Source organism: Bos javanicus, chromosome 13, assembly GCF_032452875.1.
Source record: "Bos javanicus breed banteng chromosome 13, ARS-OSU_banteng_1.0, whole genome shotgun sequence".
NCBI classification, from domain to species: Eukaryota; Metazoa; Chordata; class Mammalia; order Artiodactyla; family Bovidae; genus Bos; species Bos javanicus.
The window spans coordinates 2,805,020-2,822,332 of NC_083880.1; the positions used below are offsets into that span (position 1 = coordinate 2,805,020).

The following is a 17,313-nucleotide window of genomic DNA, read 5'->3' on the forward strand; positions in this document are numbered from 1 at the left end:
GAGGAGCCCGGTAGGCTGCAGTCCATGGGGTCGCTAGGAGTCGGACACCATTGAGCGACTTCACTTTCAGAAATGGCAACCCACTCCAGTGTTCTTGCCTGGAGAATCCCAGGGATAGGTGAGCTTGGTGGGCTGCCGTCTATGGGGTTGCACAGAGTCGGACACGACTGAAGCGACTTAGCAGCAGCACACTGTTCTCCACAGTGGCTGTACTAATTTGCATTCCCACCAACAGTGTAAGAGTGTTCTCATTTCTCCACACCCTCTCCAGCATTTATTGCTTGTAGACTTTTGGATAGCAACCTTAAAAAGGCTTCAGACAGAAACTTTGAGCTTCCCACCCACCAAGTTTCACTGAATCTATCTTATCTTCATTTCTGCATCAGGAGAATAAGCGTCTTGTCTATTCCTCTGTGTGCCTGTACTCTGAGTTCATCTCCAAACATCAATTATCAGATGTCTCAACTATAAAAGTCCATCTCTAATTCACAGCTGAATACATCTTATCAACATTTAAACATGCTCATCTCATCAATTTTTATATAAAATGCTCTCCCTCAGTTCAACATCCTATTTCAGTTATACCTTCTAGAACTGTCTTCACTCACTGTCTCCTTGTATATTAATACCTGCTCATCATCGCAGCATCCTCAAAGGAGAAATGAAGGCAATGTGCACTCCCACGGGGATCACTGTTTGGCTTAAGGAACAAGAACAGGTGAAATATTTTACACAAAGTCCAATACATAGTCACAACATGTACAGCTGGCCTTTGAACAACATAAGTTACTTACAGGCTGGTTTTTTTCAACAACAAATACTACAGTTCTAATATTAGTTGGTTGAACCCAGGGATGCAGAACTTTGGATACAAAGGACTCATATAAAAAGGGCTGACAAAGGAATTCCCTGGTGGTCCAGTGGTTAGGACTCTGTGCTTTCGCTGCCAAGAGCATGGTTTCAATCCCTGGTCAACAAACTAAGATCCCACAAGTTAAGACAGTTAAAAAAAAAAAAAAAAAAGCTGACTGTAAATTATATATAGATTTTTTACTGGATGGAAGGTCAGTGCCACAAATTCCTGTGTTGCTCAAGGGTCAACTTTATTTAGGAAAGATTTATTGAGCAACTCTGTGTGAAGGGTGTCATGTGAGAGGCTTTATTATTAATATAAACACATAAAATCTAACTTCTTCCCTGAAGCCTCTCACAGTCCAGAGTGAGATCAAGAGAACAGAAAATACGATCGCACGGTATGCTGAGCCATTCCATACAGTCTGGACCAAATCAATGGCAAGGCAAGCAGAAACACAGCAGAAGGCCAGGCAGGCTGTAATCCTTGAGGACTACAGCACTCCAGGAGGCCTCATTCACATGGACCAGAGGGTAACGATGCTCCCTTAGCTTTATAACATGGAGGTCCTGAATATAAAGGAATTGGATAGTGAACCTGGAAGTTCGGTCTGAAGTGAAGTGAAGTGAAAGTCACTTAGTCATGTCAAATTCTTTGCAAGTCCATGGAATCTCCAGGTCGGAATACTGGAGTGGATAGCCATTCCCTTCTCCAGGGGATCTTCCCAACCCAAGGATTGAACCCTGGTCTCCTGCATTGTGGGCAGATTCTTTACCGTCTGAGCCACCAGGGAAGCCCAAGAATACTGGAGTGGGTAGCCTAACCCTTCTCCAGCGGATCTTCCCTGGACCTTCCCTGGACCTTCCAACCCAGGAATCAAACAGGGGTCTCCTGCATTGCAGGTGGATTCTTTACCAGCTGAGCTACCAGGGAAGCCCATCTAGAAAGGGCAAATCTGCAACACTTAGGTTCAAGGATTCGAGCCACCAATGATGTTAAAGAAGGACTCAATGCCGATGTTCCAAAGCCTACTCAGGACTACTCTTCCACAGACTCTGACAGCTCTCCCCCAGTTTCTTCTCTTTATTCCTTTAGGAACACCAGAAATTGTGAAAGGGTGCTCTACAGGTTACTCTGCTCCAGATGGGAAAGCTCCAGCAGCTATGGTGCTGACATGAGAAAAATCTAGAAGACTCCATGCTATACCAGTGAGGATGAGTGTTTTTAAAAACCATACCTCAAATCCAAGGCTTAACAGCTATTATCTTAAGAAGACAAAGATCTGGGGCCTGTTAAGCATGAATACCCTACTGGCAATCACTGGTAAGACTTCCTCAACTTTGAATACCCTTGTTGCCCTACAATTGTTTGAAGCTGATGGACACTTTAAAAATACTTTCCCAACCATCCTAAACCACCCCAACTGATACATTCTCATCAAGGGAATCTTTCTGGGTTATTTTTTAATATCCCCCAGCCGACTAACTGCCTGCCCAATATCCATTCCTCACTTCTTACTGATCAAGTACATTTCAATATGCAATTAAAATTCACCAACATTGGGATTTTCCTGGCAGTTCAGTGATTAAGACTCCACATTCCCAATGCAGGGGGCATGGGTTTGATCCCAGGTTGGGGAAGATCTGGCATACTGCATGGCATGGCCAAAAAAGAAAAAAAAAAAATCACCAACATTTATTGTATATCCACATATTAAAATGACCAAGACTTGTTCCTCTGCCCTCAGCATACCTGTTACACACTCTTCTTTCTCCATGCAAAACTATTTTTAGTCTGGGGTTTCTAGCAAGACCTAGACTCAAAATCATGTTTATTATCCATGGCAATATATATAAATTTTATTTTTATTTTCTCCAACTTTCCCTACTTTGATGATATCTGTTCCCTCCCTTTAAAATGACCATGGACTGAGCCACATTATTTGGGACACAGAGTTCCATTAATGCCTTGGAGGAGATGCCTTACCCACTGGTCTGCCACTGCCCTAAAAGAATGTAATTGCATTACATGGGTAAATGATTTACTCCTGGGGAATATATCATTCTTTCTGATGCATTACAAGGTCAATTGTAGCCTTACTCCTGTCCCAATTTTCAGCATTAGATGCGTTTAACAGTTACATGCTTAATTATCTAAGACTCCATTTTGCACTTATATCATCTCATCCATTTGGATATGACTTTGAGTGCAGCTTACTCGGACTCAGTGCCCTATTACCCAGTGTACACATGCTGTTATCATCTACAACAATAGATGGTCCAACTTACATTTGGCCAGCAAAGAATGGAGCCTTTGAGAACTTCTGAAAGATCTGTGAAAGTTTTCAGGAACAGGCTAGCAAATAACAAGTATGGATGTATGAGCCCTTTAAGTCCACATGCCTAGGACTCCCAACAACCGGTACACAAATACCCAACACTGCCAGCCCAGTGGGATGTCTAATATCCAAAACTGAACTTCTGATTTCTCCCCCAGAAACGTACTTCTCCCAGCTTTCCCTTGCTTAGCTGAAGACAATCCATTGTTGGAGTTGCTCAGACCAAAAAACCTTAGCATCATTCCCAACTCCTCTCTGTCTCCTATCTCGGACCAAATCCTGAGAAAACACCACCTTCAAGATATATGCAAAATTAACATGGCTACATTGAGAACACAGGTTTTGCTTCCATCATTGTAATTCTATTGCAGTGGTGACAATGAGACCTGTAACTTTTTTTTTTTTTTTTTTGCAAGGCAGGAGACCTGGGTTTGATCCCTGGGTCAGGAAGATCCCCTGGAGAAGGGAATAGCTACCCATTCCTGTATTTTTGTTGGGGGAATTCATGGAAAGAGCAGCCTGGAAGGTTACAGTCCATGGGGTCATAGTCAGACATGACTGAACGACTAACACTTTCTTTTCACTTTCACGAGTAAAAATTGGATATAACAAGGCTTTTCAGTATTACAAAAGATGAAGGAATGAACAGCAATGTACTTGCTATATTTAACTTCTAGCATCCTACAGTAAATTGCTTGAGGAAATTGGATCCCAAAGATTATGGGTAAGGAATTTTGAAGCGTGTCTGTACCTCACCAAAGCCCAACTAAAAGAATTATGGACTGACAGCTGTGGACTGAGCAAAATTTCTTTTTGAAAGGGCTATGGGAGCTTGGAGTGCTGTAGTTCATGGGGTTTCAGAGTTGGAAATAATTTGGCAACTGAACAAAAATAATCTTATCTTGAAGATCATGATTTTGGAGGAACTAAGGTGATTGGCAGTGGACAGAATCAGAATATGTGAAATTCCTTAAAAATTTATTGACTTAAACAGTTTTTCCTAGCTTTTAGTTTTGTTGATATTTCTTACAGTCTCCTTTGTTTCTGTTTCATTTATTTCTGCCCTAAACCCACAGCAAACATTATCCTCAATGGTGAAAAGTTGAAAGCATTTCCCCTAAGGTCAGGAACAAGACAAGGGTGCCCACTCTCACCACTACTATTCAACATAATTTTGGAAATTTTAGCCACAGCAATCAGAGAAGAAAAAGAAATAAAAGAAATCCAGATTGGAAAAGAAAAACTAAAACTCTGTTTGCAGATGACATGATCCTCTACATAGAAAACCCTAAAGACACCACCAGAAAATTACTAGAGCTAATCAATGAATATAGTAAAGTTGTAGGATATAAAATTAACACACAGAAATCTCTTGCATTCCTATATGCTAACAATGAAAAAACAGAAAGAGAAATTAAGAAAACAATTCCATTCACTATCACAATGAAAAGAATAAAATACTTAGGAATAAATCTACCTAAATAAAACGAAGACCTATATATATAAAACTATAAAACACTGATGAAAGAAATTAAAGATGACACATCGATGGAGAAATATACCATGTTCATGGATCAGAAGAATCAATACGGTGAAAATGAATATACTACCCAAAGCAATCTATAGATTCAATGCAATCCCTATCAAGCTACCAATGGTATATTTCAGAGAACTAGAACAAATAATTTCACAATTTGTACAGAAATACAAAAAACCTTGAATAGCCAAAGCAATCTTGAGAAAGAAGAATGGAACTGGAGGAATCAACCTGCCTGTTGATTCAGACTATACTACAAAGCCACCGTCATCAAGACAGTATGATACTGGCACAAAGACAGAAATATAGATCAGTGGAACAAAATAGAAAGCCCAGAGATAAATCCACACACCTATGGACACCTTATCTTTGACAAAAGAGGCAAGAATATACAATGGAGAAAAGACAATCTCTTTAACAAGTGGTGCCAGGAAAACTGGTCAATCAGTTGTAAAAGAATGAAACTAGAACACTTTCTAACACCATATACAAAAATAAACTCAAAATGGGTTAAAGATATAAATGTAAGACCAGAAACTATAAAATTCCTAGAGGAAAACATCGGCAAAACACCCTCTGACCTAAATCACAGCAGGATCCTCTATGACCCACCTCCCAGAATAAAAGGAAAAATAAACAAATGGGACCTAATTAAACTTAAAAGCTTTTGCACAACGAAGGAAACTATAAGCAAGGTGAAAAGACAGCCTTCAGAATGGGAGAAAGTAATAGTAAATGAAGCAACTGACAAAGAATTAATCTAAAAAATATACAAGCAGCTCATGGAGCTCAATTCCAGAAAAATAAACGACCCAGTCAAAAAATGGGCCAAAGAACTAAACACACATTTCTCCAAAGAAGACATACAGATGGATAACAAACACATGAAAAGATGCTCAACATCACTCATTATCAGAGAAATGCAAATCAAAACCACAATGAGGTACCATCTCATGCCAGTCAGAATGGCTGCTATCAAAAAGTCCACAAACAATAAATGCTAGAGAGGGTGTGGAGAAAAGGGAACCCTCTTACACTATTGGTGGGAATGCAAACTAGTTCAGCCACTATGGAGAACAGTGTGGAGATTCCTTAAGAAACTGGAAACAGAACTGCCATACAATTGTATTGCTGGGCATACAATTGCTGGGATTGAATGCCCAGCAATCTCACTGCTATGCATATACATCAAGGAAACCAGAATTGAAAGAGACACGAGTACCCCAATGTTCACCTCAGCACTGTTTACAATAGCCAGGACACAGAAGCAACCTAGATGTCCATCGGCAGATGAATGGATAAGAAAGCTCTGGGACATATACACAATGGAATATTCAGTTCAGTTGAGTTCAGTAGCTCAGTCGTGTCCGACTCTTTGCAAGCCCATGAATCGCAGCACGCCAGGCCTCCCTGTCCATCACCAACTCCCGGAGTTCACTCAGACTCACGTCCATCGAGTCAGTGATGCCATCCAGCCCTCTCATCCTCTGTCGTCCCCTTCTCCTCCTGCCCCCAATCCCTCCCAGCATCAGTCTTTTCCAATGAGTCAACTCTTCGCATGAAGTGGCCAAAGTACTGGAGTTTCAGCTTTAGCATCATTCCCTCCAAAGAAATCCCAGGGCTGATCTCCTTCAGAATGGACTGGTTGGATCTCCTTGCAGTCCAAGGGACTCTCAAGAGTCTTCTCCAACACCACAGTTCAAAAGCACCAATTTTTCAGCGCTCAGCTTTCTTCACAGTCCAACTCTAACACCCATACATGACAACTGGAAAAACCATAGCCTTGACTAGACGGACCTTTGTTGGAAAAGTAATATCTCTGCTTTTGAATATGCTATCTAGGTTGGTCATAACTTTTCTTCCAAGGAGTAAGCATCTTTTAATTTCATAGCTGCAGTCACCATCTGCAGTGATTTTGGAGCCCCCAAAAAATAAAGTCTGACACTGTTTCCCCATCTATTTCCCATGAAGTGATGGGACCAGATGCCATGATCTTCGTTTTATGAATGTTGAGTTTTAAGCCAACTTTTTCACTCTCCTCTTTCACCTTCATCAAGAGGCTTTTTAGTTCCTCTTCACTTTCTGCCATAAGGGTGGTGTCATCTGCATATCTGAGGTTATTGATATTTCTCCCAGCAATCTTGATTCCAATAAAGAATGCATTTGAATCAGTTCTAATGAGGTGGATGAAACTGGAGCATATTATACAGAGCATATTATACAGTCAGAAGGAAAAACACCAATACAGTATAATAACACAAATATATGGAATTTAGAAAGATGGTAACAATGACCCTATATGTGAGACAGTGAACGAGACACAGATGTAAAGTACAGACTTTTGGACTCTGTGGGAGAAGGCGAGGGTGGGATGATTTGAGAGAATAGCATTGAAACATGTATATTACCATATGTGAAATACATCACTAGTCCAGGTTCAATGCATGAGACAGGGTGCCCAGGGCTGGTGCACTGGGAGATGGGAGATGGGATGGGGAGGAGGTAGGAGAGGGGTTCAGGATGGGGAACACATGTACACCAATGGCTGATTCATGTCAATGTATGGCAAAAACCACTACAATATTATAAAGTAATTAGCCTCCAATTAAAATAAATTAATTAATTTACAAAAAAAAATAAGTAAACCATTTTGCCTATATTACATGTAAAAAAAAAATCTTTACACTTTGTGCAGAAAAATAAAAAGATAAATGAGAATTGGGTGACTTCTCACAACTGTTACTGCTACAAGCCTAGTCAAGTCATCATCATCTCATTTGAATCTATCACGTCCGCCAGACTTCTTCCTCTGCCCCTTTCAAGAGAGGCCAAAGTGACTCATTTAAACTATGTCAGCTTCTGAACTCTGCTTAGATCTCTCCAGTGACTGCTCTCCTCCCTGACCCCATCTCCTTCTGCTCCTGCCCTCATTCACTCTGTTCCAGCCACACTGGCCTCTCTGTACTTCCTCAACCAACTGGGCATCCCATCCTTTGCTTGGGGCTCTCTCTGCCGGTGATGCTCTTCCATATGAAACAAGGGTAGTTTACACAGGTACTTCACTTTCCACCTTCAAGCGCCACCTTCTCACTATTTCAACCCTCCATTTAATACTGCACCCCTTCCTGCCACCATCTCAGCACTTCTGATCCCTCTTAATGACCACTCTATTTTTTCAAAGCACAAATCCCCTTCTTACAGTCTATGCATTTACTTCTGATATTTATTGTCTGCTGTCTGTTTCTTTCCACACAGGAGGAATTTGCATCTCTGTTCACTGATGTGTCCCCATCTGCTTAAGGGCCACCCCAAATAAACACAGTGGTGCACAGTGAATGCCTACTAAATGGATGAATGACTAGCTGGGGACAGCAACTGTAATATATTTCCTATTTTTCCTCTAATCTATCAAAGGACAAACCAGAAGCAAGCAGACACCACCCTGATAGGGAGACCCAATTAGCCTCTTCATTTTAATCCTAGCTGTTGAGTGATTAACTTAGACTGAAGGTTTTTCTGTTTCCTGGTGACACAGAATGTGCCAATGTGCTTTGAAATAAAATTGAGGTCTGGGGAAAAAAGGGAGGGGGACCACTTTCTGAAGTCTTCTCTCACTCCTCTAGCTCAAGCAAATAAAAACTCTGGGGATAGCTCTGGACTTTTCTATCTCATTTGTTTTTCATTACTTGTTTTATTATTACTTTTTAGTAAGGCACAGGGATGTCATTATTCTCTGTCACCCTAGGGGATTCCAATATTGACTTTGAGATTTTTCTAGCCATTCTATAGAATGCATATTATTTATAAGGTTCTACTTTACTTCTGTGGGCATATTTGCATTCTGAATGTTTTAGATTTTCCAGATGATAATGTCTTATGAAATATGATAACATCTTTTTGATATTCCCATTGTTGTTCAGTTGCTAAGTCGTGTCCGACTCCTTGCAACCCCATAGAAAGCAGCACACCAGGCTTCCCTGTCCTTCACTATCTCCTGAAGTTTGCTCAAGTTCATGTCCATTAAGTCAGTGATGCCATCTAACCGTCTCAAGACTATATGATTTCTTTTTCCATTTTGGTTTAATTCAAATGAAAGAGGATTTTTTTTTTTTCACAAAGTTGAAAAAACATTGAAAAAATTAGTTGCTGAAGCCTATGTAACTGTGCAAATATTCCCACCAAATGCCTGAAAATTCTATCCTTTCAAATTTCATACCATCACAGAACACTTAACTCTAGACTTTTTTTCTAGGATGGAATTTTTTAAACATATCTCTCTAGAATGTCACTCACCTTACAGTTAAATAAACTGGCTTATTTCGGGAAATGGCGTGAAGAAGAAACAATACACAAGAATAAGAGGATCCCAAAACATAGAACAGTCTTCTGATTCAAAGATTACAAATGTGAAAGATGTTAAGGACCAAAAAGGGTAATATAAACAAGTAAAATGGCCAGAGAGCACACAGTAGGGAGCACTGGGGACTGCAGCAAAGTGAATATTCCATTATCTAATCTATGCTGGAGGCAGCTGCTACTCAGCGCTCAGCCACAGGGGATGGTGGCCATGAGGAAACATGGTCAGTGTTGCCAAATTTTGTACTTGTGTTTAGATGATTTTTTTTAAAAGGAGCCCCTGAATTTTTAGGAGAAACCTCATATTATGTATGCCAATCACAGCACATCTAGGGCATAAGACTAGAAACTCTGCTCTAAATTGGCATTGTCAAATGTTTAGTTCCTAATAGAATTCACAGTGCTCTCCTATACCTTCCAGCTTTAAAAAGAAAGCTCAACTATATTTCATGGATAGTAAAAGTCTCCCATTGCTGTTCGCTAGTTTGTGGTTCCCTGATTCCTAGTTGTTAGTGGGCTCTTGGTGGTGAGTGTTTCTATCAGCCAGTGTAGACTGCTAATATGCCAACACAGGTACTGTGGCAGGAGTCCCTGTGAAAGTAGACACACACTGCTATCATGGAGACTAACTATATGCTGCCTTTAAAATCCCTGTGGTTATCACCCAAGAATCTTCTATTTCTGAGAATATTTCCTCAAAAACATGGTCACATGTTTTTGACATGAGACCCTGGATCCCACACTGGAGAAACCTTTGGTTAGACCACTGACTTTGATTAATTTCCATCCCAAGTTTTTTGGTTTTTCTCACTTCATAGCACATCTGTTACTAAGGAAACAAGTACCAAAGATTAGGGCAGAACTGAATATAACCCCAGATTTCAGTATAAAAATCAATAAATGCTCAAGCAGGAGTCACATCACCAACCAAGAATATTCATACCAGGTTTGGGACAAATGAACAGGGGGTGTAAGTTGCATCCAGTAATCAAATAATTGTTCTTAATGTTTTTCAAGAAGTTGAGTTTATTTATGCTATTATTGGAAAAGAAGAGAAGCAAAAGGTAAAGGAGAAAAGGAAAGATATATCCATCTGAATGCAGAGTTCCAAAAAACAGCAAGGAGAGATAAGAAAGCCTTCCTAAGTGATCAATGCAAAAAAATAGAGGAAAACAATAAAATGGGAAAGACTAGAGATCTCTTCAAGAAATTTAGCAATACCAAGGGAACATTTCATGCAAAGATGGGCACAATAAAGGACAGAAACTGCATGGAACTAACAGAAGCAGAAGATACTAAAAAGAGGTGGCAAGAATACACAAAAGAACCATACAAAAAGGATCCTAATGACCCAGACAACCATGATGGTGTGATCACTCACCTAGAGCCAGACATCCTGGAGTGTGAAGTCAAGTAGGCCTTAGGAAGCATCACTATGAACAAAGCTAGTGGATGTGATGGAATTCCAGCTGAACTATTTCAAATTCTAAAAGATGATGCTGTTAAGAGTGCTGCACTCAACATGTCAGCAAATTTGGAAAACTCAGCAGTGGCCACAGGACTGGAAAAAGTCAATTTTCATTCCAATCTCAAAGGCAAAGCCCAAGAATGTTCAAACTACCGCACAATTTCATTCACTTTACACACTAGCAAAGTAATGCTCAAAATTCTCCAAGCTAGACTTCAACAGTACGTGAACCGAAAAATTCCAGATGTTCAAGCTGGATTTAGAAAAGGCAGAGGAACCAGAGGTCAAATTGCCAACATCTGCTGGATCACAGAAAAAGCAAGAGAATTCCAGAAAAACATCTACTTCTGCTTCAGTGACTACACTAAACCCTTTGCCTCTGTGGATCACAACAAACTGTGGAAAATTCTTAAAGAGATGAGAATACCAGACCACCTGTCCTGCCTCCAGAGAAACCTATATACACATCAGGAAGCAATTTAGAACCAGACATGGAACAACTGACTGGTTCAAAATGGGGAAAGGATTGTGTCAAGGCTGTATATTGTCATCCTGCTTATTTAACTTATATGCAGAGCACATCATGTGAAATGCTGGGCTGGGTGAAGCACAAGCTGGAATCAAGCTTGCCAGAAGAAATATCAATAACCTCAGATATGCAGGTGACACCAATCTTATGGCAGAAAATGAAGAGGAACTAAAGAGCCTCTTGATGAAAGTGAAAGAAGAGTGAAAAAGCTGGCTTAAAACTCAACATTCAAAAAACAAAAATTATGGCATCTGGTCCCATCACTTCATGGCAAATAGATGGGGAAACAATGGCAACAGTGACAGATTTTATTTTCTTGGGCTCCAAAATCACTGCAGATGGTAACGGCAACCATGAAATTAAAAGACGCTTGATTCTTGGAAGAAAAGCTGTGACCCACCTAGACGGCATATTAAAAAGCAGAGACATTACTTTGCCAACAAAGGTCCATCTAGTTAAAGCGATGGTTTTTCCAGTGATCATGTATGGATGTGAGAGTTGGATTATAAAGAAAGCTGAGTGCAGAAGAACTGATGCTTTTGAACTGTGGTGTTGGAGAAGACTCTTGAGAGTCCCTTGGACAGCAAGGAGATCAAACCAGTCCATCCTAAAGGAGATCAGTCCTGGGTGTTCATTGGAAGGACTGATGTTGAAGCTGAAACTCCAATACTTTGGCCACCTGATGCAAAGAGCTGACTCATTGAAAAAGACCCTGATGCTGGGAAAGATTGAGGGCAGGAGAAGGGGACGACAGAGGATGAGATAGTTGGATGGCATCACTGACTCGATGGACATGAGTTTGAGCAAGCTCTGGGAGTTGGTGATGGACAGGGAAGCCTGGTGTGCTGCAGTCTGTGGGGTCACAGAGTCGGACATGTCTGACTGACTGAACTGAACTGATTGTTGGAAAGCTGGCTCTTAGCTTACAGTTTGCTTCATTACTTTTCAGTATACATAGAATATTTACTTTATATCCATATCCAATATTAGAATCTGTCTCTAACTAGAAACAGAGAATTAATCTTTCCTTCCATGTGTCTTTCTTTTATCAAAAGTAGAAAATTATTACTAGCATACAATTTTTTTAAAGTAAATGACTTAGATCACATTATTGCTAGGTTCCATTTCAGAATTTTAAATCATGGCATTACTCTTCTTCATTTGCACTTGTTTTTTAGCCTAGGTAACATCCATTCATTCACAAACTCTATTAAAAATGAAGACCTTTAGTATGGATGCATAAAGCAAGGTGCTAGGGGACTCAAAGATGAAGAAACCAGGTATCTTCCTTAGGAATTATCAGTGTAGTACAAGAAGAGAGTCAAGGAAGAAAATAGCTTCAAAAATACTGTGATAAATGCCTTGAGAGGTCTCCCAGTGAAGGAGTCCTCGAGCCTAGAAAAGAAGATAAAGGCCTCAAAGGCCTCAGGCCTGCACAAAGAAGATAATGGCCTCAAGGGCCCTTGCTGAACCAGCTGACTTCGGGGATGACACCACTGAACTTTAAGTCCCACCCCGACACTCCGGGCAGATTGCATCAGCCCAGGGCCCCCTGCCCCTGTTCATCCACAAACTGCCATCTCAGCTAAAGATTACCCAGAATGCACCGCCTGACTAAGTCTTCCCTATTGCTTCTGCAAAACCTCCCCTTAAATATGAAGCCTCCTTGACCTAGCACGCTCTGCCTGGTCCTTAGACCGGCTGTCGCCCCTCCTTGCCTGAATAAAGGCAGCCTCTGATGAGGTCGTCTCCCTTTCTTCACCACCTTGTCTGGAACTCTACCTACACCAGAACCCTGTGGAAGAATGTGGAGGACGTGGACAGCTCCACACTCCCAGGTGGATTCCCAGGAGGTTCAGTGGTAAAGAATCCTCTGCCAATGTAGGAGATGCCCTGAGACTTGGGTTTGCTCCCTGGGTAGGGAAGATCCACTGGGGAAGGAAATGGCAACCTACTCAAGGATTCTTGCTTGGAAAATCCTAGACACAGAGGAGCCTGGAGGGTGACAGCCCATGTGGCCACAAAGAGTCAGATACAACTGAGCATGCACACACAGGTAGCTGGTAGGAAATTTTCAGTGAGAAGGTGATCACCGGATGACAAGATGTTCATTTTGGAGTGGTAATGATGGCAAAGCAGAGACAGGAAGTTGGTACAAGGTCTAACTGAGAGATATTACGGGGAGATGCAGTGGGCCAGGGAAGGGCTGTTTAAGAAAGTTAAGCTGATGAGACTCAGGGACTCCTTAGCTGTGAGAAGGGAGAGTGCACTCTTGCCTGGAGCATAAGACAGGACCCAGCTTGGAGCTTGTTGTTCAGTTACTGAGTCATGTCAGACTCTCAGGCAATACTTTATAGCCCACCAGACTCCTCTGTCCTGATTTCCCAGGCAAGAATACTGGAATGGGCTGACAGTTCCTACTCCAAGAGATCTTCCCAACCCAGGGATGGAACCCGAGTCTCCGGCATTGGCAGGTGGATTCTTTACCACTGAGTCACTGTTGCGGAGAAGAAGCCAATCTAACTCCATGTTGGAAGTGTTTCTTTGACTTGCTTTTGTTATAACCATATAGAAGGGCCTGCCTCAGAGAATTCTGCCCCTCTGCCTGATGGTTAAACTAAAGTGCCTTTGTACAGAACCTGTCCACCTATAGATGATAGGAAGCAAGAAATTAACACACCCACTGCCTGAGGCTTGACATTCTAGGAGATGTTTGCAAGATGAATGACCTTTTTACTTTGCTTCCTTACGTCCCCCCAATGTCTGATCTACAAAAGAACCTGGGATTCAGACCCTAATAAGATGGTTAATCAGAGGCACTAGCCTGCCATCTTCTCTGTCATCTGGCTCTGCAGTTGGTCCCTTCCTTGCTCAGCCCTTGTCTCTTGGATTCATTGGCCCATCATGTGGCAAGCAGAGGGAGCTTGGACTTAGTAACCCCACCAGGGAAGCCCAACTTGGAGGTAGCTAATAACTTAAAACTTTCATAACAGGCAAAACAAACTACTGTTTAACTCAAGTTATGAATAACTGTTATTTCAATATTATTGGAAAAGTCCTTTTTTGTTTTCATGTCTCAAAAAGTTAGAGGAGAATGAACAATGTACTGAACACCACACTTTCCTTTCCAGAGGAGAAAAGCTCTACATTCCATTTCTGTAAGACTTTCTTCTTTAATCCCCTCCTCCATCAGTGTTTATGTTTTTCAAAGGTAAATTATATCCACATAGCAACTGTTCCTACTTTAGAGGAAGATGCTCTCTTTGAAACATATGAAGTATAAAAGTTTTCTCCACTTCACTTGCAGGAAGCTCTCTTCCTAGGTCAGTAAACTGCAGTAGAGCTAAATTAGGCAAGGAGGCAACTCACTGAAGAAAGATTAGCTGGGAAATCCATTTGCACGACACAAAGGACCATCCTTAGATGCAAAGGGATAGAGTTCCACCTAGAAAATAGTTAAGGCGTTTCTTAAATAGAATGCCAACCTTGAATGTGAATTGAGAAGTGATGCTAACAAAGAATGAAGATGTGAACACCTGAACTTACCCCCACCCTCTCCCATCTGTAATTGATTAAAAGAGTGACGGAACCAATAATGTTGGGAAAAGCCATCTCAGTCCAGTTGGATGGGGATGCAACAGAGGCTTAGGGATATCAACTGTGCTCTACAGGAAAGACAAAGGGACTCTGCCCATTCACCTTCATCATCAAGGACACAAATGGTAACTTCCTTCAAGACTGAAAGAATCCCAGAGCTGACATCTGTTTTAAACTGTAAATTAAAACAGTTAAAATTTGTTTTTTTTATACACACAACTAAATTGATTCCGGGTTTTGATCATTCCCTTAATCATAATACTGAAGACAGCAAGGCAATGAATAGCATTCCTTGCCCTTTTCCTGACAAATCTGCATGAACCACAATGCAGAATCAGAGGATTCAAGAGTCAAAGCGGGTTGATTAATGCAGTGATTCTTGAATTACTGAAGGTTCAAGGATGCCAAACAAAACTTTTAATCTACTGAGTTGCTTGCTGTATGCAACAGTCTATGTGGACACTGGGCCCAGATGAGGAAGGGTTTGACTCCTCTGCATGACTGCCTTGAGTAACCTACTTTATAGAGCTTTCATGATGATTAAGATTCACAGGTAAAATACTGGGATGAGGGTTTAACATATCTTCTTCAACATGTTAAGTACAACCACAGGAGTGCAAGCCACTTTTCTTATAATCTACATTGCTACTGCATGAGCAGCAAGTTGTGCGTATGTGTATATGTGTGCATAGCTCAGTGCGGCCTTTCTTAAACAGTCACCTGAGCAGGTGCAATCCTGACACTGGAGAGGACGACAGCACCAGGAGTCTCAGTGACTATACAGCTAAATATTCAAATATGATGTTGTTGTTGCTCAGTCGCCTAGTCATGTGCGACTCTCTGAGACCCCATGGACTGCAGCACACTAGGCTTTAAATATGATAAACCAAGCTAAAAATTGCTAAGTAGGTTCTATAAGCCTAGTCAGACAAATATGCCTTCAAAACAATGTAGAAACTCAGGCTTCAACTCAGAAGCCTGGGATCCCAGAACGCGGCTAAGTAGAGGGTCCCAGTCTCTTGTCCCATTGCCTTGATCCTTCTGCCCCAGGCTTCAGGTTCTGTATGTGGACTACGAGCTCCATCCCACCTCTCACTAATAAACAATCCTTCCTTGGCCTGTCTTGGGCCCCAGAGCCTCCTAAGAGGGGAAGTCTGAGGCCCCAGGAATGCAAAGCAGGGTCCAGTGTGGGCCAAGGTGGGCTCTGAGTGCAGGGGGCTTGGCTGCACAGGTGCCAAGAGGTGGGAGAACAGAGCAGGTAAACTCTTTACTATACAGTATCCAGGGGATCCCTTGGTAATTTAAGATTTCCTGTTTTTAGTGCAATTAAAGAATAATTATCTTTTTCTTTTTTTGCATCCCATTTGCAAGTGTCCTCTCCTCAGGGAAAAGGTTATAAAAAGCTATAAAGGCAACATAAACCTGGGCATTAAATTACCTGGACAACCACAGCCATGTCCTAAGTATGATGAGAACTGCAAGAAGAATACAGATTGATTTATGGGTGATTTTTTAGTGTTACATACCAAAAGTTGCTTCCCTGGTGGCTCAGAGGGTAAAGCATCTGCCTACAATTTGGGAGGCCTAGGTTCAATCCCTGGGTCAGGAAGATCCCCTGGAGAAGGAAATGGCACCCTACTCTGGTACTCTTGGTTGAAAAATCCCATGGACGGAGCCTAGTAGGCTACAGTCCATGGGATTGCAAAGAGTTGGACACACGACTGAGCGACTTCACTTTCACTTTCTTTCACCAAAAGTTAGGGGGCTCTCTGGTGGCTCAGCAGTAAAGAATTTGCCTGCAATGCAGGAGACATAGGAGACGCAGGTTTGATCCTTGGGTCGGGAAGATCCCCTGGAGGAGGGCATGGCAACCCACTCCAGTATTCTTGCCTGGAGAATCCCCATGAACCCAGGAGCCTGGCAGGCAACAGTCCACAGGGTCACAAATAGTTGGACACAACTGAAGTGACTTAGCACACACGCAGGCACCAAAAGTTATTTGAGCTCAGACCCATCATTCATAGTCGACTAAACTCAAATATTAAACAAATAAACAAATAGATAAGAAGAACTGACTCATTTGAAAAGACCCTGATTCTGGGAAAGATTGAAGGTGGGAGCAGGAGGGGATGACAGAGGATGGTTGAATGGGATCACTGATTCAAAGGACATGGTTTGAGCAAGCTCCGGGAGTTGGTGATGGACAGGGAGGCCTGGCGTGCTGCAGTCCATGGGATTGCAAAGAGTCAGACACGACTGAATGACTGAACTGACTGACTGAAACTCAAACATGACTAAAAGACTTGCTCAGAGTTAAGATAATTCAAGATAAAAAGAAGCCTAGACTCATGCTGGTGCTCCATCTATTTCCAAACTATATTTCTTGTTTCTGCTAAACTGTTTTCTTCAGAGCATCCTTTCACTGGCTCTGGTTTCACTTGAGAATAGTATCTTTCTTTCAAAATACCTGTGCAGGGATTTCCCTGGTGGTCCAGTGGCTAAGACTCAGCTCCCAGTGCAGGAAGCCTAGGTTCGATCCCTGGTCAGGGAACTAGACCCCACATTCTGCAACTAAGAGTTCCCAGGCCACAACTAAAGATCCTGCCTGCCACAACTGAGACCCTGAGCAGCCAAA

General features: G+C 41.7%; 1 protein-coding gene and 1 non-coding gene across 2 annotated transcripts in view; one reads left to right on the forward strand and one right to left on the reverse strand.

The window, feature by feature from the left end:
• The window catches only part of PAK5 (p21 (RAC1) activated kinase 5), a 419,175-nt gene that overhangs the window by 392,583 nt on the left and 9,279 nt on the right, over positions 1-17,313 (reverse strand). The gene's annotated exons all lie outside the window — the stretch shown is intronic.
• LOC133260002 (small nucleolar RNA SNORA1) lies at positions 3,480-3,588 on the forward strand. Its single transcript, XR_009740659.1, has one exon. It is a non-coding gene; the product is annotated as a small nucleolar RNA SNORA1 (small nucleolar RNA).